Source organism: Lepidochelys olivacea (genome assembly GCF_965140295.1).
Source record: "Lepidochelys olivacea isolate rLepOli2 genome assembly, chromosome: 9".
Lineage (NCBI taxonomy): Eukaryota > Metazoa > Chordata > Testudines > Cheloniidae > Lepidochelys > Lepidochelys olivacea.
Window position 1 is genome coordinate 16,570,212 of NC_140419.1, and position 27,637 is coordinate 16,597,848.

General features: G+C 42.8%; 1 protein-coding gene across 2 annotated transcripts in view; it reads left to right on the top strand.

Annotated features, from left to right (window-relative positions):
• The first annotated feature begins 18,579 nt into the window (after positions 1-18,579).
• Positions 18,580-27,637, top strand: part of SLC7A14 (solute carrier family 7 member 14) — a 63,041-nt gene continuing 53,983 nt past the window's right edge. Inside the window, exon 1 of one of the 2 annotated variants that reach the window (XM_084638892.1) lies at positions 18,580-18,633. The gene's annotated coding sequence lies outside the window, so the exon portion shown is untranslated. Of the gene's footprint in view, positions 18,634-18,920; positions 19,012-27,637 lie in introns of those variants that run through there. The other variant, XM_084638891.1, reaches the window with a different exon arrangement.

Genomic DNA, 27,637 nt, shown 5'->3' on the forward strand with positions numbered 1-27,637 from the left:
TATTAGCTAGAGTGCCGTCACCTAGCACAATACAAACACACTGATTTCAGATTAATATGTTATAATCTCCAGTGCTTGCTGTAAGAAATTTTTATTGTGCGTTGCAGTGAAATACCTCTAACTGGCAGAAATGCAAATAGAGACCAACACTATACACACTGGCTGAACATCTAGTTTTCACCTACAACAAAGAAAGGAACAAATTGGGTAAAAAAAATTGGGTAAAAATTAGGAATATTTATAAGGATCTATGATAATAACATAGCATTGTCATATGTTAATTGCTTGTGACAATGTATGTGTAAGAGATAATGATGAACATTATAAATTAGAGGTTCTCCCCATAACTGTGTGGTACATTATGCACCACCTCAGCTGATTAGATTGTTTTGCTTTGCCTTTACTGCTCCTGTATTTTATATACCCTGCCCTAGGTTTCTGCACACAGTTTCCACCCCTCAGCATATGGCCATTGATCTCAAGGGGATTCCACATGCTCACAGAACTCAGATGGCTGACTGGCAGGTCTACTTTTGATGTTCCAAAGGAAGAGCTCAAAGCCATTCAACTGTGCCTACCTTTCCTTTACTCTTCTAGCAGGTACATAACAGGGAGCTGCTCACTGCACAGCCAGCAGCCATGGAGCTGTTTTGAGAAGAAATGAAGCTTATGTAAATGAACATCATCTTTCTTTCTTTCTCCCACTCCTTGCTGGGTCCTGGAGATTATTGTAGACCTACAATAGAGAGAGGAATGGAAATGGGGTTCCATTCACCTCTGAACTGGAGCAGCAGACAATTTTATGACAAGCAGTTAGTAGATACTTTATACAGACTAAGATAAGGGTAATCGAATCTCACGCTTCATGGTGTAAGCTGATCTCTGATCTCTTAAGTCACGGAGGTAAACGTAGATCTCCCATTGTTTCCATTTAAAAACACACAAACAAAAACCTAAGCAGCACTGTGTATGTTTTCTATAGATAGTGAGAATGCACCAAGGATTAATCTGGTTTGTCTAATTTATGTTTTCATTTCTCATTTACAGCCTGAATGCATTAAGAAATTACTCACTCATTCCTCATGGTTTTTAATTGAAACCCATTTTCACTGTACTAAAAAAAAAAAAAATGCTTTTCAATTTTCTACATGCTCCTTATGGAGAAGGCTGCAGTGGCTGCTTGTTTAACCATGTTTCCAGCTCAATTTGTTACTAGTTATGTGATTTGGGAAACATCATCTGAAATAAAGGTTAACTTTTCACAACAGACATTAACTCATCTGCTGAAAATTCCCAGCTGATTTTTTTTTATGTGATTTTTTAAGAGGCAGCTTTGAAAAGGTGAAAAGTTAATCTACAGGACATAAATAAATAATAATATAATCAAAATCATAATGTGTCAGATCTAGCCCTGATGGAAGCAGGTGCAACTCCAGTGACTTCAATGGTTATACCCGGGATAAATTTGACCCATCCTCAGAAACCATTTCTTAAAATACCCTGCGCTTTTTTTTTTCTCCAAGTATGAGATCCAGCTGAAGAGTTTAATTTAATTTGCATATTGGATAATTTCTCACCGCTATCTACACATTCTGGGAAAAAAATAACTCCCTGACGTCCTCAGCATTCCCTTTTTTTCCCCCCACTTACTTAAACATCAGTCTCTTACTGTTAACTGGCAGATGACATACGTAATGTAAGGTAAATTGCACGGAGATCCCCCAGAGCAAGATGCCACCCCTCCAAAGCCATATAAGCTCACCTGAAGTATATTTATAGCCATGATCTGCATCTCTGCTTTAGCATGCTAATGATTTGTCTTATTTGCCTCAATATACAAAAAAGAAGAAAAGGCACCATAAGTTTGTATTACTTTAAGTTATTAAAAGAAATACACAGCAACCTAAGATTTCATTTTTATAGATAAAACATCTGGCTCATTTAGTTATTTATTCTTCCAGCGCTTTAACGTGGCTGTGTAGTCGCGGCACCAGCACTGGGAGAGAGCTCTCCCAGCGCTATTAAAAAACCACCCCTACGGGAGTAGATACCAGTGCTGGTGCACTGTCTACATGGTCACTTTACAGCACTGAAACTTGCAGCGCTTGAGGGGGGTGTTTTTTCACACCCCTGAGCGAGAAAGTTGCAGCGCTGTAAAGTGGCCATGTAGACAAGGCCTCAGTCTCTACAGGCTTTTGGTCCCTATCTGTTAAAGGGGGATAACACCACCTGCCTAGGCTCAGGTGTGTTGTCAGAATACTTTCATTAGTGACTGAGAGGTGCTCAGACACTACAGAGATGAGGGCCTAAGTTGACAGAAATCGCAGGAGTGGATGCAAGGGGAAAGCAAATTCCAGAGCTGAGGAAGCAGCAACCACAGCCTTGTTCAAACTGACTTCAACACTTAACTTCCTTGTTTATTTTAAAACTCATTACCGATGCCAGACTGGCTGAGGTGGAGATTCATTTTCTGCTTATCCTCAACCATGTCAAGCGAGGGCAGCTGCAGTGTAAGCTTCTCCACGCTGCTGCACCAATGTGCCACAGCCCTTTTCTACAGGGATCATCTCCTTACCTAGGGTAATAGGGGCAGGCCACTTTTCCTTCTCATTCAATCTTTGGCCTCGCAACAAGGGTGACAATTGTGATAATCATTCTGTGATGTGGAAACCTATCCAAGAGGAACTAGACAGAGCAGCAATTCATTTCACATAAACCACTGTACGCCCATCACATGGTGATTTTTACTCATTACTGACCTGGGCTAGATACTGTCTGAACCAGTGGTCATGTAGTGAAGTGCTCTATGGCCTATTAACAGCCCCTTCAGCCATCCAGCTCCTTTATCTCTGATAATGATATAATGAATACTAAATGAAACTTAAACCTATGTTGCCAGAGGCTTTGATCTTATCAAGATCTCTCATAAGCTAAGCAGCATCAGACCAAGTCAGTTCTTGCATACTAGACCTCAGCCAATATGCCGTGGGTAATTCAATAGGTGAAACCGTTCTCCTTAATCAGTATTGAGCCCCTGACCCAGAGAAGTGGAGAGCCCTCTGTAGTATGTCCTAGCTGAATTTCAACTGTGAATTTACATTCAGGCTACCCAAAATTCCACAGTAGTTTCAACTGCATAAAATATCCTTCTCCTTCTGTCCTGAAATGTTGTTGTGCACTGTTTACACACATGCACATACACACACCCCCCCCTTAACAATAGGGAAAGTAATCATTTTACTGGAGCTTGTAAAATTACTAATTGCAAATAAACTATCAAAATAATATAGCCCTTTTAATCCCCCTCAATTCACAGACTCATCCTATTTTCTGAACAGGGATCCAGTGTTCTTAAGGACTTGCCGATTAGTTCATGCCAACAAATTTCAGCCTATGGGCTATTCGCAAACCATTCACTTCTACTATTTTCTATTCATGGTGTGCGATTGGTTACTTGAGTCACACGCTAGTGTTTCTGCTTCCTGATTAGATATTTGAAAATTTTTACACTCAGAGAAAAATGAACAGCAAATGACCTCTTGTTTGCATGCAAAAACCAGGTGTTTGTTCAAACAGCTACTCCCCAAACACAGGTATTAACATCTTATCCCTGTAGGTATTTGCAAAAATAACTGGAGCTGAGTCAGCCATTCAAAATTCAAATCAGTGTTCCCAAACACATTTATTTACAGTATTCAACCAGCTTTACCCTGTACAAAAAATATGCTGAATGAGTTTAGTCTTCATATGAAAGGTGAAAAATAAACAATAAGTCTACATTAGTAATAATATTTGTGATAAAATCATTATTCTAAGGGCTAGCTTGTAAGTTGGATACACACTCATGCAGGGGAGTAAAAACTCACCGTATAGTCTTAGATTTACGACGTAGAACTTGTATCTGACTATGCAAGAGTATGGTGAGATACACACCACTTATTCTGGCCCCAGAGCAGCTAAGCAAGATGTGGGCAGGAATGGGTGGGTAATCGATAGACTCCACCCCCCAACATTCATTGGCCTACACAGATGAACTACTGTGAGGTAGAAGAGGGTAGTAATTTATTGGTAATATAGGCTAGCAATAAGTTACTACTGCCAGAAGCAAGGGGGAAGCAGGGAAGAATTGTAACTCACTGAACTACAATTTCCTCCCTGGGAGGCTGCTGGAGTGTGACAGCTATATGCTGCCACTTACTATGGGCTCACTGGAATGAGTCCTTGTGTCAAAACTGAGCCCTAAAGCATTACCACATTTTTAAACTAAAGGATTTACAGTAGCTACATTGATATCAGGGTGGAAAGATTCTCTCTGAAGTCATTGCTGACATCTGACAAGCTTCTGCTTAAATATCAGCTCAAATGGTTCTAGAATTACACAGGTTTCCACAAGACATGAAACAATTACCAACTGCAGCAGAGCCATGAGCCACTTTCATATCATATGCAAGCTAAAAAAAGGAAATAGAATAATTTCCAGTGCATGCTGCAAAGTGGAAATTTGAAGCCTAATTCTCTGCCCATCTTTACTGATTATACAGATAACACTAAAATGATACGCAAAACAATCTTCTCTGGATGGAAAAATCATCAAACCTGCAGTGTACACAAGTACTTGCAGATAAATGCTGGTTTGGATAAACACTCAGTTGCCAGAATCCAGTGCTGCCATTAAACAATTACAGAATATGTTTTACATCAATTCAAATTTGATGTGAACCTCAGATTTTAGAATATTTTAAGTAACACACTGATTTGGTATTATGATTAAATTTCTCCCGGCTGTGACTCCACAGAACTCAATGGCATTACACCCCGGATGAATTTAGAACCAAAAACATATCCCATGCATCCTCCGCCAAACAAATCCTGAAAACCTCTAAGTGACAGATCAATGCAAAACCATTTAAATAAATACTGCCTGGCAGATTTGATACAACATTTGAAATGTGTTCATTAAAATAGAAAGAATAAATAGAACCTTTAAAAATCAGGGGGGGGTTAATTTAAGTGAAATGGTTTTTTACGTTGCATTGCACTAGTACCTAGGAGCCCAAGCAATGGACCAGGACCCCATCTTGCTAGGTGTTAAACAAACACCTCCTTGTGGGGTGTGCAACCCCAATTTTGCAACCCAGCATGTTGCAGGGGTGTGGGGGAGGTGAAACCAATTAATCTCTTTTAGTTGTGCAAAATGTCAAACCAAAAGCAAGAAAATTAGATTTGCAAAGTTTTCACTTTAATTTATCTAAAATTATTGGTAAGAAAATGTTTGCTTTCTTTTTAATGTGTCCCTTTAAGCAGATTGTATGGTCCATGAAATCCAAAGCAGATTGCTGTAAGAGCATTGGGAGTAGACTTGCATTAATAATTCCTTTAAGGGCATTATCCATAGCTACACAATTAGACAGAAGTGAGATAGTTCCTATAAGCTTCAAAAGTTGTGATGTTTATAGAAATCCTCCTTGTGGTCTGATACCTAAACTGAAAAGGAGTACTTGTGGCATCTTAGAGACTAACCAATTTATTTGAGCATAAGCTTTCGTGAGCTACAGCTCACTTCATAGGATGCATCAATTTATGCTCAAATAAATTGGTTAGTCTCTAAGATGCCACAAGTCCTCCTTTTCTTTTTGCGAATACAGACTAACACAGCTGTTACTCTGATACTTAAACTGTTAATTCTCAAATCAAATAAACATAAATGAACAAATTCTTCCCTCAGTTACACCATTGCAGTTCTAACTGAAGTCAGTGGGAGCTGAATACATATATCCAATGGTAGGATTTGGTCCACGTTTCACTTGATTAAAAAGTCTTCATTTGAAGGAGACGATTTGACATGTGTATATGTGACCGTTTTGACAGGTCATGTTTTTCTGCTACCATGAACAGAAACAATGAACCAATACATTAATATCAAACCATTTACTGAAGAAAACTGATATGCAACAAATAGACTCCTGCATTTTTTAAAGCTGTTTTTGTGCCTAAGGAAAAAGAAGGTATCTGATCTTTTAAATTACACTCTGCAGCATCATAACATTGACTCATTTAATCCCCCCCTAATTCTTGCTCTCTCTAAGCAGCCACTATATCCTAGCTTCCTCAAAACATTTATCCGCATCCCTGCTGCACTCTGAGTCTGAATACATGTGGGAGAGTCAAGCTGGAAAATATGATGCTTTTTTTATATAACTACCAGGCTGCACCAGCTCCTTCCCGAGACTACCCAGCCCTACAGATTCTGGTGATAAGTGAGATCACGTCCCCCCCTCATATCCACCTCATCCACATCACATGATGCAGACATTCAGGTTCATATTGCACTGGCCATTATCTGAACTTGCCCTTAGCTTAACTCAGATGTTTATATGGTGCAGGAAGAGCAGTACTGAAGGTGACTGCTATCTTACTCCAGGGCCACCACTCATTTAAACACACATCACCAGCCCCCCTCCAGATATGAAAGAGGCCAAAATAAATACTATAAATGGACCTGAACTGTACATTTGGATCTGAAGCTGAAGTTCAGGCATGTTTGGATGAAGAATCCCTTCTCCAAGTAATGTGATATGGTAGCCTCAACACAGGAGTGGAGTCAGGGGATCTGGGGTAAAACCCTGGCCCCAATGAAGTCAATGGTAAAATTCCCACTGAAATCAATGGGGCCAGGGATTCACCTGGTTTCTATTAATAGCTCTGTCTCTTAGCCTCTCTTTCTCTGTCAGTAAAATGGGGGTGACAATGCTGACCCACATTTGTAAGGCACTTTGAGATCTCCAGATGCACAGTGCTGTATAACACTGTGCTAAATATTATTAACATAGGGAAAGCCATTTAACAGACGACACTTAACACAGTGCTAACCAACTGCAGCCTCCGATAAGAACATAAAACAGCTCATTTTAAACTACCCTGTACTCAGCCTACAAATCTAGAGAGGAGCCCAGCTGCTGTAACACTGAATGTAGCATTCTCCCTTTCCTCTTACAGAATACAGTAGTACATCACTTCATCCGGGTGTGGCAGACAGGCTGTGTCACCGCAAGTCTCCTCAGTCTCCGTGGTCCTATGAATACTAGCGTCTGTCACACAAAGGGCATCTGGTCATGATTTCTGAGTCATCTTTTAAGACAGGGTTGATCCTAACCTTTTCTCTGCATAGGTCTGATCTCCATTTCCTCTATGCAGCTGAGCCTCTTGCTATTGCAGGTTTAAAATGCACATAAAAAAAAGCAAACAGTCTGTCAAAGATTCTGCTCACCGAGGATGGATCAACCCTTTCCATTGCCTTGAGTCAAGACTAAACATGTTGTCCAACATCCACCCCAGCTAGGGGCAAGTAGTTAAAAAATTAACAAAAAAAAAAAAACCCACAAGCCTGTAGCTGAGTAGTTTTTTGCTGCCAAATATAGCAGACAGATCTAATATCCCTGTGCATCACATAAAGCCACAGAACACAGCATCCAAGTGACCAGAGAGTCATAACAAAATTAATGGCAGAGTCAAAAGGAAGCAAAAACCATCTATGTATTTCATGTGTTTCCTATATCACTCTTTCTCTGATTCCTGGGAGTTGCCCCTTCCTCCATTGTTGGCCTTGACCCTGGCCGTCCCCAGAATGGGCCTTCGAGCCACACTCCCCCAGACATGCCCGTAATTAAGCTTCAAAGAATTAGATTCTTCTTGGTAAAAGTGGGTAAACATTGATTTCACTGCACACACACACACACACAAACTGTTGAAAATATTTTGATAATAATCAAAATTTACATACATGCGAAGAAAGAAAAATGTTGCTTGAAAATGCATTAGAGTTTGATTTAAGGATGTTTACCTTGTATATTTTGACATGTGATGTTGACAGTTTATGTTTTAATTAACATTTATGAAGCTTTAACTTTTTGAATCTCAACATCTGCTGTTATTCAATAATTATTGTCTGACCCCATGATAATTTTCCAAACCTGTGAAAATTCAAAATAGATAAAAAATAGGGAAAATGCTTAAAATGAATGTCATTATTATTCATCAAAATTATATTTTAAAAAAATCCAATTTTGCCAAGCCTGCCCATAACACAGCTACATACAGCATACAGCGAAAAGAAAAGGAGTACTTGTGGCACCTTAGAGACTAACAAATTTATTTGAGCATAAGCTTTCGTGAGCTACAGCTCACTTCATCGGATGCATTCAGTGGAAAAATACATTCAGTGGAAAATACAGTGAGGAGATTTATATACATAGAGAAGATGAAACAATGGGTGTTACCATACACACTGTAACAAGAGTGATCACTTAAGGTGAGCTATTACCAGCAGGAGAATGGGGGAGGGGAGGAGGAGGGAACTTTTTGTAGTGATAATCAAGGTGGGCCATTTCCAGCCGTTGACAAGAACATCTGAGGAACAGTGGGGGGTGGGGGAAATAAACATGGGGAAATAGTTTTACTTTGTGTAATGACCCATCCACTCCCAGTCTTTATTCAAGCCTAAGTTAACTGTATCCAGTTTGCAAATTAATTCCAATTCATTATACCAAAAGGACTGAAGGTAAAAAATCCATTACAATCTACATACCACACAGACTATGCTGACAGCTTGTGCCACACGCTCTCAAAGAAACTGCAGAACCACCTGATCAACATCCTCTACAGCACACGGAAAGATTAAGAATGAGCTCTCAAAACTGGATACTCTTCCAACGAGAGACTGCTATATTGGAATTAATTTGCAAACTGGATACAATTAACTTAGGCTTGAATAAAGACTGGGAGTGGATGGGTCATTACACGAAGTAAAACTATTTCCCCATGTTTATTTCCCCCACCCCGCACTGTTCCTCAGATGTTCTTGTCAACGGCTGGAAATGGCCCACCTTGATTATCATTACAAAAGGTCCCCACCCCCCGCTCTCCTGCTGGTAATAGCTCACCTTAAGTGATCCCTCTTGTTACAGTGTGTATGGTAACACCCATTGTTTCATGTTCTCTATGTATATAAATCTCCTCGCTGTATTTTCCACTTTATGCATCCGATGAAGTGAGCTGTAGCTCACGAAAGCTTATGCTCAAATAAATTTGTTAGTCTCGAAGGTGCCACAAGTACTCCTTTTCTTTTTGTTACTATGAAGGCAGCCATCTGGTCTCTATTCAAAGGCATAGCTATCTGGACTTTGCAACAGATGTCCAGAAGCTACTGCTATTCATTGAATTATCCTGCTGAGTAATTTTTGGGCCAAATTAGTGTAAGAACATTTGTCAAACTAGTGGCCTGACTCATCAAACATAAAGAATCAGTCACTGGCATTCTAATTGCTTCTGATCATTTCTTCACAGTGATTGCATAATAAATGATTTCTGCATAAACAGATCGGTGCTCATGGAGTGAATGCACTGCACTAATAGACAGTTCTCTCTAAAAATGTCAATCTTTCCTCAGAGCAAATCAACACTAGCCAAGTGTAAGCGGGGGAATAGTTCCGCTATTGTGGGGAACTTTCCTGGCTTCTGCACTACCCCGGTGAAGTGGGCTAGCGAAAGGATCTGAGTCCTCGCTCCCACTTCCTTTACCCAATGGCCTCCCTGCCCTTGAGGGCTCCCCTTCCACTCTCCTGTCTGGCAGAGTCCTTGTAGCGCCAACAAGGCTGGGCCCAGGATTCCTGGGCGGCTCGACCCCCAACCCTGCTGTGGTCACCTAGGACAGGGGCAAGGGTGTCCCCACTCCGGGGTACTCTCTCTGCACTCGGCACTTCTCTGACCCCCGGACCATTACATACAATTTAAAGCAAATGCAAGTTATTTAATCAACAATTAATTTTAAAAAGAATAAGGAAAAATGGGAAAGGTTAAAGGAAACACATCAACCCACTCTGTGGCAGGGAACATCACAAACAGTGTCTTCGGAATGTCAGGGCAGTTCCCAGTCTCTTCCTTGTAAGTCCCAGGCCTTCTTCTCAGGCCCTGGCTGTGCTGCAGGGATGCTGTGGGTTGGACACTCGCTCTGGTGGTGGCCACATGCTCTCAGGCTCTAAGTGGTAGGAGTCGGACCCTTCTTCTCAGTGTTGCCCCCCTATTGCTTGTGTAAGGGGACTGTTGCCCCTGAATATTAGTAAGGGGGCAACAGTCCCCTTACACAAGCAATAGGGGGCAGGTCCTGTATGTTTTAAATGAAATGCAAATTAAGAATGTGATTGAGTTTGTACTTTCAAACCTGCTTTTTCTAGTGGTAATTACTTGCAGGAAGCAAGTAGTGGATACTTGCAACGAGGTAGCGTGATAGATAGCAATTATAAATAATAAGGCATTAGCATCATTATTAACAAAAAGTCCATGGCTTTCTCATGTTTGTGGCCAAAGGAGCTCAGAGGTGAAATCCTGACCCCACTGAAGCCAATGGCAAAACTCCCATTGACTTCCAGGAGGGCAGGATGCCACCCCAGATGACTGGACACTACGTAATATGATCACATATATGCTATCTTGGGCTGCTGAAGTTTCTCCCTTAGCTCACTAAGAATAGACCCAATAGCATTGTAAGACAGCCGGTAACCTGGTATTCAGTCTCACTAATAACTCTTCCCATAATATTATTATTAGGTTTTATATTCAGTTTAATTGTAGACCCTTTCAAAGCACTTGAATAGATGAGAAAATATTTAAGATGCCTCTTCTGCTTTTCAGATAAATATCAACTGGCTTATTAAGGCTGGCAATAAAAAAGAAAATACCAGACCTGTACTATTCACCCATTTAGACAATAAAATGCCCAGAGCAATCTCCCTCAGATGCTGTTGACTTACATATTTATACTACTTTGCATTTATATGGCACTTTATCCATTCATAGCTTGGAACAGTCACTCTCTCACTAATCCTCATAAGATAATAAAGGAAGTATTATTATTCTTCCCATTTTACAGATGAGGAAATGAGGTGGAGAATGTAATGGCTTGTCTACACAGGGACATCTTGGAAAATTAATCCAAATTGACTAAAAGTTTGAATTTCAGAATTAAAGTGGCCTTAATTTGTTTTAGTTTAATTTATCTCATTACCACCAATCCACTTACATAGAAGGCCACTTTAATTCTGGATAAATGTGCTAACACTGGGTTTTAATACATTTTAACTAATCCACTTCAAATTCACACCTTCAGTTATTTTGGATTAATTTTCCTGGATGTCCCCATGTAGACAAGCCGTAAGAAACTTGCCCATGGTCATACAGAGATTCAGTGGCAGAGTCAGAACTTGCTAACTCCCAACCCTCTGCTCAGTCCTCCCAACCATGCTCCCTGAATCGTCTCCCAAAAAAAACACACGCATACACACACACCTGTAATGATCTGTTTACATTTCTGCCTGTTGTTTTGTCATCTTGCCTTCCTCAGTGCTGCAGTCCTGATCCCAAATCGCCCTTTCCCGCGCTATTTCTGCCTTGTCCTCTGCTGTATATTTGCACAGACGCTATTACATAGCATGGATGATTCCTTGTGGCTAAGTGTGCAGGCTTCATTCAAACAGAGTGGATAAATATTTACTATGGCAGCCCTGATATCATTTATATTGAGGACAAAAAGGTTGCAATCAAGTATGGAATAAGTGGCAACCTCTGCAGTGATGTTTTCACCACCCTATCAAAATCAGTGGGGTTAGATGGGGTGTAAATTGTCACAAGGCCTGGCCCCATGGTTGAACTATTTCTCTGTGCTCATTTAAAATGTCTCATGAGAGTATGTTCAAGCGGTGCAAATGTGTCTGTGCTGAAACAGATATTATGGGGGTGGGTGGCAGTATAAAAACCAACAGTCAGAGAGGGTTCTTCATGGAGCACCTTTCCCCAACCTACTTTCAAAGCACACGGGGTGATTGCAATTCTGTGGGAACAGAGCACTTAACTCATTTAGGCTTCTTTGAAACTCCCAGCCAAAATATGCTTTGAGATCTGGGAATGTAAAGAAATCTACATGTGCTGAATATTGGTATTTTAGAAGACACTGCCACCATGAGTGGGCACCCACAGGAGCAGGTCTCAAATCCCAATGCAAAACTCCCCCAACCTCCAGTTTATTTATAATAAGGTAGAAGAGCATTTCATTCAACCTGGAACTGGGAGTAGATCAGAGTTAATGTTATTAGGCCATTCCTTGCATCAGGCTTCGCCAGAAAGAAGCAGGAGGTGAGGCAGGCCAGGACAGTAGCAAAGGGATTATCAGGGCATCAAGTTCTGAGACTGGTCTGGATTATGAATGGTTGAAGAAAACAACTCTAAGGCACATGGAATTGAGAGGAGCTGTCACCAAAAGAGAAAAAATATCAGTGGAGTTCAACAGAGAGAGCTCAATGAACAGAGAGGTGAGCCAATATGGAGCGGCCGGTCAGCTTTGATGCTGACAGGTAAATCAAAGCAACCACTCCAAGGTAGAGAGAGCAGGATGAAGTAATCAGGGCTAGGCCTTGGATTGAGGAATTTCCTTCAGGGAAAGAGGCTCTGGGAAGCGAGGATATCGAAAGGCCTTGAGGAGGTAGAAGGTAAACATACTAAGATAATTTGTGTGGCCCTAAATTAATAAAACAAGTAAATAATCCAGAGAGTTGATGGTACTGAGAGATGTAAAAATATTAGAATTGTTCAATTATGGAGCAGATGAAAAGGGACATGATAGAGGTAAACAAAATAATGAATGAAGGAGAGAACATTAACTGGATGTTCAGGTTTATCCTTATTCAATGTCACAATATAAGAACAAGGGGGCCCCCACCCCCATGAAATTAAAAAGGCAATATGGTTAAACCTGATAAACAAAAAGAAAAAATGTGTGGTTAGCCTTTGGAACTCACTGCCACAAGGTGTTATTGAGGCCAAAGAGTTTAGTAGAATTCAAAACAAGAATTAGACATTTTCAGTGAATGGGAAAAATATTATCCACTGTTACAATAGGTATGATAAAAATGTATAAGAGAAATCATACTGCAGGACATAAACTGCTGACTACCTGGGGTTAAGAGTAAACTTCTGCCATAGGCATATTATTGCATAATTGGCCATTATGGGAATTCTTGTATCTTCCGCTGAAGGATCTTTTACTGACCACTCTCTGAGCCAGAAAGTTGGACTAGAGGGACCATTGGTCTGAGCTAGCATGGACATTCTTATCTGCCTGACGGAGCCAAATGTAGTTTATGGACCACTGCAGCCTTGAGAGGCAGCCAGAGAAATTCTAGCTTCCAAAGAAATTTGAAGTGAAAAAACTAGAGGAATTCAAAATTTGAATCAGGAAGATCTTAACTGGGCCTCAGATCTCAGACAAAGCCCTCACCCCTTCAACAGCATACGGTGGTGGTGTGGATAGCTAGTCACAGCTAGTGTGGGTTGAAACACTGGCAAAGATACAGGAAACAGACAAGGAACTGAGTGGCAATAGAGAGACTGGAGAACTGCTATGCAACAGAGTGAAAGCAATGGGAGAGAGCAGGCACAGAAGGACTAGGATTAAAAATGATCAGATATTGGACAATGATCCGTAACTCACATGTTATATGGTTTTGGCCCTAAAATGTATAGAATGGTCTCTCTTTTTAGACTTCAACCAAACTGTAACATACCAAGCTGAAATGTACCAAAGGTGAAAAAAGTATACTGTTACCAAGAGGCCTTCTGAGGCCATAATTCTGCTCTCTGTTACATGAGCCTAAATCTAGAGAAATTTAGTTAAACTCAGTGGAATTACTCTGGCTTTATACTCAGGGAAACTCAGAGCAGAATGTGGCCTGAATTGGTGACAATAACATAATCTTTGAAGAAATACATACCCTAGTAGCACTTAGTCACACACTGAGCAGCCACAAAGGAATCGGACATGAGCATAAAAGGCACACCATGAGCTATAATCCACAACACCACTAGAAGTGCTGCATATTGATACAGAGTACCAAGAGAAGGAGTAAAATTCATTCACTTGGATTTGCTCCTCTCCTGCTTTACCCTAGTCTGAGCAGAAGCAGCGAAGTGTAACTGACAAGATCAGGGATCAGCAATTGTATACAGTCTATTTTCTCTTTCTTGTCCACACACTGAGCAAAACAGCTGGGGCAGGAGGGATGCATTAAAAGGAGGTGTAAGTATGAACAATAAACAAACAGGAAGGGACGCAACATAGAATGGGAGAGCAAGGGAAACAACAGAGACGCAGAAAGAGCGGCAACTCCAGCTCTGAAGTTTGCTCTAGTGCAACCAAAGAATAAGGGAGAGAACAAAATCCACCAGTGTTTGCAAAATTGCCAGTTGTGAGTGGGCTAATTTGTGTTCCACACTTCTCTGCATCTTGATCTCACAGGTTTTGGTAGTGCTGCAGGAAAGGAATGATTCGTGTCACTCAGTGATGACGTCTCCAGCTGACCAAGTGGCCTGAAAGGGAATCCTGCCTAGTGTTCCGTAGTTGGGTGGCTGAAATATGAATCTTTGAGGGTTTGGGGAATGGGAGATAAAGCCAGGAAGAAGAGGGGGAATTTCAGGACTGATGAAGGGAGACATGAGCTGTGGGATTGGTGGGGGGTTGTGAAATAATGGCCTTCACTTGAACAGCCCAGGGAATACTGCTCAGTTGATGGTGTTACAACCTGTAAAACCACGAGAAAGCTGTATCTATAGCCAGTGGATCATGTAGCATAATTGCTGAGAGCCACTGGCACTAAGTCAGCCTCCAGCAGGTCTTATTCAGCCAGGGAAGGGCCTGGCTTCCCAAAGGGAGGTGAGGCAGAAAGGCCACATTCTTGGGTTTACTGATGAATTATTTTTCTTTCAGAGTTTGGAGGAAGAAGAGCAAGTCCTCTCCACTTCCTTATCTCTGGCACCACTCCAACATATGTGGCTGGGAATGGACGACATTACACTTCAGAGCATTTTGATGCAAACTGAAATTTGTAAACATTCCCAAAGTACAAAGGGGATTGAATAGAGTGTGAGATCTATAAAATTATGCAGGGTGTGGGGAAAGTGAATAAGGAATTGTTATTTACCCCTTCATATAACACAAGAACAAGGGGTCACCCAATGAATAGGCAGCAGGTTTAAAGCAAGCATAAGGACGTGCTTCTTCTCACTATGCACAATTAACTTGTGGAACTCATTGCCGGGGATGTTGTGAAGGCCAACACTATTACTGGGTTCAAAAAAGAATTAGATAAGTTCATGGAGGATAGGGTCCATCAGTGGCTCTTAGCCAAAATGGTCAGAGATACAACCCCAAGCTCTAGGTGTCCCTAAGCCTCTGACTGCCTGATGATGGGACCCGACAACAGGGGATGGATCACTTGATAATTGACCTGTTCTGTTCATTCCCTTTGAAGTCTCTGGCATTGGCCACTGTTGTAAGACAGGATACTGGGCTAGATGGACCATTGGGCTGACCCAGTATGGCCGTTCTTATGTTCTGCTCCTCTTCCCAGCATCAGCACTGATCCTCATCTTAGATTTTAGGTCAAAATGGCAAGGCTATGAATAATGGAAAGTAGAAGTTTATGGAGAGACCCGAGGAGAGTGGAGACAACTCAGTTCAAAAATTAGATCAAGAAAAGTGCAAAAGGAAATATTAGAGAGAAGCTTGAGCCATAACCCTAAATACCCCCATCATAAAAATAAAGGGAAGGGTAACTATCTTTCTGTATACAGTGCTATAAAATCCCTCCTGGCCAGAGGCAAAACCCTTTCACCTGTAAAGGGTTAAGAAGCCAAGATAACCTCGCTGGTACCAGACCAAAATGACCAATGAGGAGACAAGATACTTTCAAATCGAGGGGCGGGGGGGGGAGGGGGAACAAAGGGTCTGTCTGTCTGTGTGATGCTTTTGCTGGGAACAGATCAGGAATGCAGACTCAGAACTTCTGTAAAGTTAATAAGTAATCTAGCTAGAAATGCGTTAGATTTCCTTTTGTTTAATGGCTGGTAAAATAGTTGTGCAGAATGGAATGTATATTCCTGTTTTTGTGTCTTTTTGTAACTTAAGGTTTTGCCTGGAGGGATTCTCTGTGTTTTGAATCTGATTACCCTGTAAGGTATTTACCATCCTGATTTTACAGAGGTGATGCTCTTACCTTTTCTTTCATTAAAATTCTTCTTTTAAGAACCTGATTGATTTTTCATTGTTCTTAAGATCCAAAGGTTTGGGTCTGTGTTCAACTGTACAAATTGGTGAGGATTTTTATCAAGCCTTCTCCAGGAAAGGGGGTGTAGGGCTTGGGGGGATATTTGGGGGAAGACGTCTCCAAATGTGCTTGTTCCCTGTTCTTTGTTTAACACGCTTGGTGGTGGCAGCATACGGTTCAAGGACAAGGCAAAGTTTGTACCTTGGGGAAGTTTTTAAACTAAGCTGGTAAGAAAAAGCTTAGGGGGTCTTTCATGCAGGTCCCCACACCTGTACCCTAGAGTTCAGAGTGACGAAGGAATCTTGACACCTCCAAATGTGGAAGTGTTCAAAATATAATTTTGCATATGGCCCTTTCATCACCATACAGCTAAGGGTAGTCTAGAATTCCTCCTCACCTATAAGGGGTTAAGAAGCTCAAATAACCTGGTTGGCACCTGACCAAAAGGACCAATGGGGAAAGAAGATACTTTCAAACCTTGGGGGTGGGGGGAAGGTTTTGTTTTGGTGTGTTCTCTTGGGAAGCAGAGAAGCATCAGGCCAGAAAACTCCTTTTCCTATAAACCATCCTAAAAGTCGCTCATATTACAAATTGTAAGTAAAAGACAGGCAAAGCATGTTAGATTATCTTTTGTTCTGCTTGTGAATTTTTCCTTTGCTGGAGGGAGGTTTATTGCTGTTTTTTGTAACTTTGAAACTAAGCCGAGAGGAAGCTCTGCTGTGTTTTTGAATCTTTTGTTACCCTGTAAAGTTATTTTTCGTCCTCATTTTACAGAGGTGATTTTTACGTTTTTAAAAAATAAAATGCTTCTTTTAAGAACCTGACTGATTTCTCTATTGTCCTAAGACCCAGGGGTTTGGGTCTGTGATCACTTTGTAACAAATTGGTTAGGATGTTATTCTCAAGCCTCCCCAGGAAAGGGGGTGTAAGGGCTTGGGGGGATATTTTGGGGGAATAGGAACTCCACGTGGTCCTTTCCCTGATTCTTTGTTAAATCACTTGGTGGTGGCAGCGTACCGTCCAAGGGCAAAAAATTGTGCCTTGGGGAAGTTTTAACCTGGGCTGGTAGAAATAAGCTTACGGGGTCTTTCATGCAGGTCCCCACATCTGTACCCTAGAGTTCAGAGTGGGAAGGGAACCCTGACAGGCCCCTAACTTTAAAATAGATAGATAATAAAGTAGCAGCAGACTTGCTAAACCTCTTCATGTACTACAGGCACCAGAGGTGACAAAGACACATTTGGCCAGTTGCTACACAAACAGCAGAAGCAGGGAATGGGCGACAGGGGATGGATCACTTGATGATCATCTGTTCTTTTCAGTCCCTCTGAAGCACTTGGCATTGGCCACTGTGGGAAGACAGGATACTGCGCTCGATGGTCCTCTGGTCTAACCCAGTTTGGCCATACTTATGTTCTTATGTTCACCAAACACTTCCCCAGGTTTGAGGTGTTCAAAATCTTGATCTGAGTTGTCTACTTTTAGCCAATCTCTAGGAAGTACATTTTATAGCCCATTTTTCAATTGCAAGCTAATTTGGAAAAGGCTCTTTCTGCAGCAGGCTATGGGATTTCCTCTACCATAGTTGTCATGCCAGACCCATCACACCTTGGCAGCTATGGAAAACTGCAGTCCTTACCCAGGAGATCCTCCATTGATTTCAGTGGGAGTTTACACTACATACCTGCAGGATTTAGCCCTAAATATCTACGTGTGTGGGGAAATGTATCAGGCATTAGTTCTCACTGGCATTTTCAGCGGAATCGGATGCTGCCCAGACACTTGTGATTGGAGTGGGGGAAATGATGAATGGCCATTTTCGTGGGAAGAGATGATACAGGGCGTAGCGCTGGCTTGGTAGGGGCACTCTACAACCCTGAGTGATGACACGGCTCACTCCTGGGCTAGGAGGTTGGCCCACAAGAGGGGGTGAGCGGAGAAATCGGAGATCGGAGCGTGACTCAGAGACAAGTAAAACTCCTGGACCTGTTCCCTTCTGCCCTCCTCCCAGCCCTATCGCCAGGCTTCACCCAGGCGGATGGGGTGGGGACAGAGGCAGGAGTACGCCCCCTTGCAGACTCCCACTAGATGGGAATCAACTGGGATTCCCAGCCCCCACCGCGCGGGTGGCTCAGGCAGGGACTCCCACCCCCACGCCCCTGGAGATGGGGGGCTAAGCAGGGGGACCCCAGGGGAGGCTCCGGGCTGCGGGGCCGCCCACGAGGGCAGCAGGCTGGTCCCCCGGGCCCAGAGCCCCCAGGAACCCTTCACCCAGGGCTGCAGCTGCGGCTCCGCGGGGGCGCCGGCTGCATCACGCCTGGGGCGGCGGGCGGCTCCGCCGGCGCTCCCCGGATCACGTGGCGGCGGCGGCGGGGCGGGGCGGGGCAGGGCAGGGGCTGGGGAGCGCTGAATAATTGAGGCGCTGCAGCGCCCGGCCTCCCGCTCCCTGCTGGCCGGCGAGAGGCGGACTGGAGCTGCCGGTGCGGTAGGTGGCCCCCCGCCCGCGGGAGTGAGGAGCGGCTAACGCCCCTCTCCAGCCGCCTGCAGCCTCCTCCAGCCCGGGCGGCGCTGTGCAAGCCCGGCCCCCTCCCCGCCTCTCCCCTGGATCCCCCCCGCCCCGCCGGTTGCGAGGGCAGCAGGAGCTCGGAGCTGCAAACCTGCCGTTCCTAGCCGCCCCCCCGCGCCCCCTGCTCCAGCCGAGCTCATCCTCGGGCTCCTTGAGCTGCGGGTGCTGCAACCCCCCCCCCCCCCCGCAGCCCCAGCCGGGCTCAGCTCCCGCATCCTCCTCCGGAGACAGCCCGGAGCTGCCAGCCCGCCCCGCGCCAGCTGGGCTGAGTCGAGCTCCTGCGTCCTCCTCCAGTGGGTGAGTGCTGCTGAGCCCCCTGGGCACCCACCGCTCGGCTCCTGGCCTGCTCTCCTCGGGGTCCCACCTCGCCTCCCCTCGGCCCGGCTGCCCGTCAGCGTTGCCTGGGATTCGGATTATGCTGGCAGGGAGAGGTGGGGGGAACAGGGGATGGAAGGAGCCGGACTGACCTGCCCGTTCTCCTGGGTGGAGGGGGAAGTACGGGGGATGGGGCGTCACTCCTGATGCTTTGGTGGGTAGGGGTTGTCCCTTTCACCCTCCATAAGAGGCTCAGAGGTTGCCCATGTCCCTGGAGGGGAGGGGGCGCCCATTAGTGCTGTGGTGTTTGGGGGTCCCCTCTCTTTATGCTGGTTCCTCCCCGCCCATGGGAAGTTGAGGGACAGCCTGATCCTAGGAGGAGGAGCCATTCACAAATGGAGGTTTTTTGTGGGGGGGGGGTGTTTTTGTGTGTGTCTAGGTGTGTATGGGGGGTGCAGGGTGATGTCTGGGCTCTTTCCCCCTCCTCTTCTGCCCCCACCTGGGTGCTCATTGGCCTGGGAGGGAACAGGGTCAGTGTGTTTGGAAGTCAAGGTACCCCCCTCGCCTCTCCTGCCCCTGGTAAGCGCTGCCCTAGATACTGCCAATTACTAAAGGGATGCCGAGGCCTTGCACCCCTGGCTCAGAGCAGCATCACTGTTGGATAAGAAACAGACAGCCAGGGCTTTGGATATAGGCTTCCCTACTGCTGGGAAATGAGAATCCAGCACAAGCTGAGAAGTAATTCACCTGGGATAGTGTTTTCCTGGCCTCCCATTCACCGGCGTAGCTTTTCCTAGCCTTGGCCAGAACACTAAAGAAGGGAAGGTGCTGCCTTGGTACCTACTCCTGCTACAAGCTAGGAGGAAACAAAAATGATGAAAACCAAACTGACTTCTTAATGACCTAGCCAGACTGATTGATTAAAGAGGAGAAATGTGTATTTTTAAAAGTGCTAGTAGCCTGTACTGTAAAGGGGAGTAGAGGACATGATGGGTTTAAGGCTGATGAGCTCAGGATTAATAGGAAACAGAGAGTAAGAGAGCACAAAGTGAAAGGATAAACACAGACTGATCTGAATTAAATAATATGTACCCAGGAAAAAGCGCGCGCGCGCTCTCTCTCTCTCTCAGAACTTGTAAGAAGAGAGAGAGCGCACGCTCACAGGGGACTAGTGGGACCAAAGGGAGTGGGGGATATAAAAGATGCAAATCAGGTGAGCGGAAGAGAAAATGTAAGGAAGGAAATTAAGTGAGTGAGTAGCTGGTTGCAGATATCTGGCAGGATCAATGTGATCTCCTTTGCCATCAGACAGGTCTCTACTGGAGAAAGGAACTGGACGTCATCATCACATTAGGTGTTGTTGACGAAACACAGAACCTTAGCCAAAGGGGCTAATTTTTCTTGTTGTGAAAGTGATTCATCCATTTTTTAAGAGATGTTTTTTGTTGATGGATTTGACTCTATTCACATCCTAGCTGTGAGTTCTCTCTCTGTCTATTTATGGGTATGTAAAATGGGAATATAATATTTATTTACCTACATTGGAGCAGTGTTATGAAGATTAGTTGATGTCTGCACAGCACTTTGAAGAGGGAAAAGGGCTATCGAAGGGCTAAGTATTATTAACAAACGCCAATGACTGGAAAAACCCAGGAGTTCTATATAGTAATACAGGAGGCAGCATGGGTGCTGTTCAAGGTGCTGAAATCTCCATTCCTGGATCAGCAAAAGGATCAACTAGATAGCGACAATGCAAGTATTAAAAAACACCTTGCATTAAACAACATTATGACTGAAGCTGGAAAAAAAATCAAGGCATTAAACATTATGACTATCACATACTACCCTTGACCTATGATTGCAAAACCCATTGACATCACTCAGAGAAGGATATTTTCCCAAATTTAGGGCTTGACACCCTCCCATCAATTTTCATAACTCCCATTGACTTTAAGAGTTATAAGAGGGTCACATTCAAGCCTGGGGTAATTCCATGATTCCATATTATTTAGTACTTATTACCACTTTTCAGATGGAATTTTCAAAAGCACTTAAGCCACTGCTCATAAGTCACTTAGGGCTTGTCTGTATGGTGGAGTAATATGCTCTACGGGGGTGTCATTTCTAAAGCACACTAACATGTTGCACATTAATTGGTACATAAAGACCCTTGTTGCACTTTAAAGTAGTACTGCTTGAAACAGCACTATGGTAAAGTGCACTAGGGAACCTTTAGCACACCCTAGCAGGGTCTACATAGCCCAATTAATGTGCAACGCATTAGTGCCCTTTAGAAATCACACCCCTGTAGACCACATTACATCACTGTGTAGACAAGCGCTTAGGCACTTTTGAATATCCAACCATCTTTAGGCCGCTTTACAAGCAGTGGGCCACATTCCCCTGCGACTTACATTGCCTGCTAAATGTCAGTTTACATACCATGACTTAGTGCATCCCCATTGAGGCTGTGTCAGCAGGACTCCTGCAGTAAGAATTAAAGTTGCTCCCCCAGTAGGATTAAAAGTTGCTCCCCAAATCCTGCAGAAACTCTAAGAAGGGCAAATGGGAATAGCCCCAGCTGTCTTCCCTAGGGATGCATCCCTCCCTCTGACACATATTAACTGCATTAATCTGGCCCATTAATGAATTAATCCTCTCAATATCCCTCAACAGTACACAAGTACATTTTACCATGGCAGGATATTTGTTCAGTGGGCCAAAATTTGTCATTTGACACTATAAGTTGGGTTGATAAAGATGTGATAAATGCCTTACAAAAGTCTAAATATGACTTAGTACTGCAGGAATGCCTGATTAAAAAATTAGCATTATCAATATCAGCAAAGCATACCTTAAATGGACAAAGATCTGGCTGACAGGTTTCAAAAAGTAGATGTAAATTTGGAATCACTGAATGTTGGTGTTTCTAGTGTGATTCCACAGGGATCAATATTAGACCCAACACTACTCAACATTTCATCAATAATGTGGAAAACAATGTAAAAATCACACTTATAAAGTATGTGGATGACACAAAGATTGTCAGAGCAGTAAATAATAATGAGACTGATACAGGAATAGTGTATCCACCTCTGGTGCCCACATTTTCAAAAGGATGTTGAAAAATTGGAGAGGGTGCAGAAAAGAATTTTAAAAAATGATTCAAGGGCTGGAGAAAATGCCTTGCAGTGAGAGAGAAACTTAAAGAGCTCAATCTGTTTAGTTTATCAAAAAGAAGATGGAGAGGTGACTTTGTTACAATGTATAAATATCTTCACTGAGAGAAAATACTGTAGAAAATAATCTAGCAGAGAATGGCAGAACAAGAACCAATGGCTGGAAGCTGCAGCCAGACAAAGTCAAATTAGAAATAAGGCATAAATTTTTATCAGTGAGGGTGATTAACCAGTGGAACAAACTACAAAGGAAAGAGGTCGATTATCCATCTTTGATGTCGTCCTATCATGACGTCTTGATGTCTTTCTGGGAGTTATGCTTTAGTCAAACGTGTGTTATTGGGGTCAATACACAGGTAAGTGGGTGAAATGTAAAGGCCTATGATATACAGGCAGCCAGATGATCTAATGGTCCTTTCTGGGCTTAAACTTGATGAATCAGGCCCCAAGGTAAAAATCCCCACTGCACGCTCACACACCGTTCCTAGTGGGAGCTTCAGCACATACTCTGAGGGGAGAATGAATGAGAAGCCACCTCAACTTTGAATACCTTACTTTTCCCCTCAGACTGCCTCAAAACTTTAACTTTGCCTAAAAGGAACTTTTCTTTGTATGCATCAAAAACAAAAACTTGTATGCCTCTTGGGCGAACACACATTTTAAACTGATCTAAATAACTTTAGGCTCATCTGACCAATGTGCAAATTCATCCCTTGTGCAGCTTCATTGATTTCAGGGCAGCAGGGAAGAAGTTGTTGTAAAGGTATATACACAAGCTTGTCTTCCTTTTTTAGAAGCAGAGTTTATTTTGGACACTGTAGATCATAGTGGCTCATATTCTAGTGTGTAAATCCTGCTCACATTTCAGACTACTGACCCAAGAAACTTCTTCCTTCTTTGGATACAAAACAGTGCATTTTCTTAATCCAGAGGTTGCACATGCCAGATAAGGGCATGATCCTGCTCCCTTTGAGGACAATGGGAGTTTGGTAGTGATTTCAGTGAGAGCAGGACCAGGCCTCAATGGCCAAATTCATTGCTCCTTGTAAACTGGTGCAGCTCCTCGGAAGTTAGTGGGTTGGCAAAGGGTCACATAGCGTTGAATATAACCCTTGGGCTCCAGGCTAAAAATCCTTATGACATTTTAATGAAAATAGTTGAATGAACTAACTCGGACCCTCCCAGCTCCAGCCCTGAAATACCTGAACACATCTGTCCATTGTAAAACTAAAACTACCTGGAAATTTTCTGTTTAAATTATTAAATATTTTCTTTAGTAATAAGAATGCTAACAAGAATCAAGCATTTCTCATTTGGGCGAGGTGGTAGGATTCCTCCAGCTAAAAGAGTAATTTTTGTGTTTTTTCAGACTTGGTTAAAGAAATTAACTCCCACACTGGATCCATCACTGTAAAGTTTAAGGCTCTACGTAGGCCTGAACGTACAATCCTTTTGTGAGTAAAGCTCTCTTTATGGTAGCTAAGGACATGCAAAGGTGCAAAATCAAAATTATGGCAATTTTTTGGCTAATTTCTGAAAATAAGATTTATAATGGAAAGCCTCACAGAATCCAAATGGGTAGTAGACCAGATACTCATCTTAATTACCACAATGTAAACTCTGAGCAACTCCCATGAAATAATTGGAGCTACTCCTAGTATAAATGAGAGCAGATTCTGACCTAGTGACACAAACAGAAGAGATTCATAAAATATTATTCACTCAAGCCATGAGATACTGCGGAGTTATGAACGTTAATTGAGAACAATGTTGCTAGCATTCAGTAAATGTTTTCATGACGTGTGGTTCCTACATCTCACCATTAACCATATTGCCCAGAGTTGAGGTTATTGAGCGAGATCTCAACACAGGCTGTGGGCCCTACTAATGCTGACACTTCTTCTTTCTTCTGTATTGGCTAGACTGGAATGTTGTTATGAGACCATTGTTCTTCCCTGCAATAAAACCATCAAAGTGAAGCCCAGGCATTTGTAGAAAATAAAAACAGTGAGATGGAGCCATGTAGGAGACCTACATTCAGCCACGTGATTCTATTGTTTTATTGTCATTCTGCATTACTTTTATATCAATAATTTACTGAAAGACATAATACCATAAATTAACTCTACCTGGCAGGTGAACAAAAGAACAGCTTTTACAGTACTGTTTTTCAAACACTGCATTCTAATTCATGAGCCTTTCTAAAATTACAGGGCAAGTTAGTTTGTTCCTAGCAGGGAAGTAGCTTATTGCTGAATAAAATAGTTATTGGTATTATGTTACAGGCATGTAGGGGGGATTTAGTTGCTGAATCTTTTAGGCAGGTGTTTTTCAAAATGAGTAACTGACCCACAAATAAGCTCAGTAGAGCAGAGCAGGTATATGGAGCTCCAAGACTGAATCTTTAAGGAGACATCACTGATATTAAAATGCAAAGATAGCTCTGTGGCATTCTGAATTTGAATAAAATATTAAATTGAAAGCAAGGCTAAATCCTCCTGGCCTTAATGGAGGCAAAACTTCCACTAGATTCAAAAGGACTGTTGCCAGAGTAAAGACTGCAAAATGATCCCTATGTCTATGTCAGACTTCAATGGTACTTTTGCATATGTTTAAATTTAAGTATATGCTTAAGTGCTTTGTTGAACTGGACCATAATAGTATGGAGAACAGCCAGCCATCTCATGTCTAGAAGACGTCCCTCCAAATCAGAGATGGAGCTCGCTATTCTGGCAGGAAAGCAAGCCTGCACTGTTGCTGTCTGTCCTCAACCTCTTTACATGGATAAAGAGGGCTTTAGTGTTAGGCTGTCCACACTATTTAAACAGAGCAGTGAGGCTCTGTAATGGAAGCTGTGTGCTGTGTGTGTATCTGAATCCCAGAGTAGCTAGTTCAGAGTGCAACACTGGCCATGGAATTTGCAGAGCCAGTGACCCTAACACCCAGCACAAGTGCTGCAGAGAGGTTCCAGCTATGACTCCAACCCACTGGCTGTAGTAGCTGCTGTGTGAAGGTTGAGACTATGCTACAGTGCCAGGTTGGGGGGAGGGGATTTTACCTCCACCACCCCCAAACTCACATGCAAGGAGCTCAGCTATTCTTGCTTTATGCGAGTGAAGTGAATTCCACCCTGCATGAACGGCACAAACTCCCTAACAGGGCAACAGTTTCCTGGAAACTGAGCAAAGCTTTCAAAAAGCAGCCTCCGTTTGTGCAAAAGAATAACACAAGCAAAGAAAAACCCCAAACAATAATATTTGCAAAGTCCAAAAAGAGAAGCAATAAAGTCTCCTAGCAAGCCAGAGCCAAGTACACAAGTTCCCACAAGGACTGCGTCTTAGGGCTTGTCTACAAGGGGAAGTTATTCCAAAATAAGCTAGGGTGTGAATTTAAAGCACAATTCTGGAATGGCTCCCCATGTGGACACATCTACTGTTATTTTGTAATGACTGCGATAGCTATTATGGGCAACTTCCCCATGTGGACAAGCCCTTATATTTGACCCTCTGCCTCTGGTCCAGAGTCAGCTCATTACTATGTGATGGGATTGAGATACTGGAGATAATTCAGCTGTCATACGATACTATGGACTTCAGCTCCCTCAAAACTTCACTGAGATGCCAATACCCTTATGACAGATTAAAAGTACCTGCTGCACACAAGGCTGACGATGGTTCCAATAGGTGCAAATAAGCAATGTATACTTCCTATAAGAAGATCTGCGTGCCTCCAGAAGAAAACAACTACTCCTACAGTTCCTGCTGACTTGCCATGACTAGTGTTGTGACATCCTTTTGCAGTGGCCGTTCATATACTCATGTCCAGTGCTGCCAGCCCAGTGCCAATCTCAGATGAAAAATGGCATATCAGGGCCAACAGCCATGACCTTACAGAATGGCAGAAATAGAGACAGGGATAGAGACAGGCTTGCTTTTTCTTGTATGAAATGCATAACCATCGGCAATATAGCATGTATTATATGATTGCATTGGAGAAATGAATAGGCTATACATGAAAAAGTGCATTTTCATATTATGTTTTCAGGAATTTCCTTTTTTCAGCCATCTCTTGCATTAATTAGTTGATTGGCAAAAGCATGGAAATAGGGCAGCAAGGCATAATCAATTACAGTGGTATAACCCATGATAGAACACGATAACCAATGAATCAGCCCCCACCCCTGCATAAAAAAAGACTAATGCATTTGAAAACTGAAAGAACAGAATCAATGATAAAGAGTCAGAGGGAAGCAAAAGGCCCACTCAGGACACTGACAGTTTGTGTGGCAGACAGGCCTTCTGAAGCACAAAAGTTGCCCTAGGTAAACGCTGCTAAGATAAAGGAAAATGGCATTTTCCCCTTTCACTAATTGCAGATAACTCCTGAATACAGGGAGCAGGTTTGCATGTGCTTTTTCCATATATCACCATTGTGGGGTTATTCAGGATTGAATAATGCACAACAGATCAGCCTTTCCTTTGAATAATTCTGCCCGTCTCCAGCATTCTTGATCTTCTAGAGCTTGTATTCCCCAGAAGGCCACAGATACACAATATTGCCAACCCCAGTTGTTCAAAAATTATGAGTCAGGACCCCCAAATCATGAGATTGGCTTTAAAATAAAGGAGCTTTTTAAAGATAATATATATGGGGTTCTTTTTATTTGCCTTCTGGGTTGAGCCTTTTGGATGCAGGTGAGTCACATTTTCAAGCTTCTCCTCACAACCACAAGAACTAAACATTCACTTTTTAAAAAACAGAAAGCTGAGATTTTTCACATACTCACATGACTCCAGGAGCTGGGGCTTTAAGAAATAGACCAAATATTTCAAGGCTCCAATCACAAGAGTTGGCAACACTGGGTATTTTGTATTAATATCAGGCCATAACTGCGGGCTTTAATTTCAATAAAGCTACTCAAAGAGTGAGGTCAGCATGAGAAAGGGGTGGGAGGAGAAATAAGACTGGTCGTATTGATCAGATTCTAAGAGGTGCTGTGCACTTGCAAATCTCATTCATTTCAATGGGAATTGTAGGTATTTGATCCCTCTTGATATCGGGCCTGTGTTTTAAATGCTGATGGTTACTTTTCTTGTTTGGAAGGTGGAATGTCAGTGTCATGCCAGTTCGTTCCCGAACAAGATAAACTGTGTTGTTGCCACTGAAATTCACGACATCCAGGAAAGAAATAAGCTGTCATTATGATGTATCAGCCAGCACTGCCAATACAGACTTTGTAAAAGTAAAAATCCATCCCGTTTAATTAGAATGCTTCACACATTAATAAATAAACTTTTGTGAATTATGTCAAATGAAACAGCTCTCATGATTAGCCTCAAGTAAATTTTAATGGTTTTCATTTGAAGATGAGGAGAAAAAATGGATCTGCAAAGAAAAAGAGCAGCAAAGTAATTATAAAGCCTTCATGC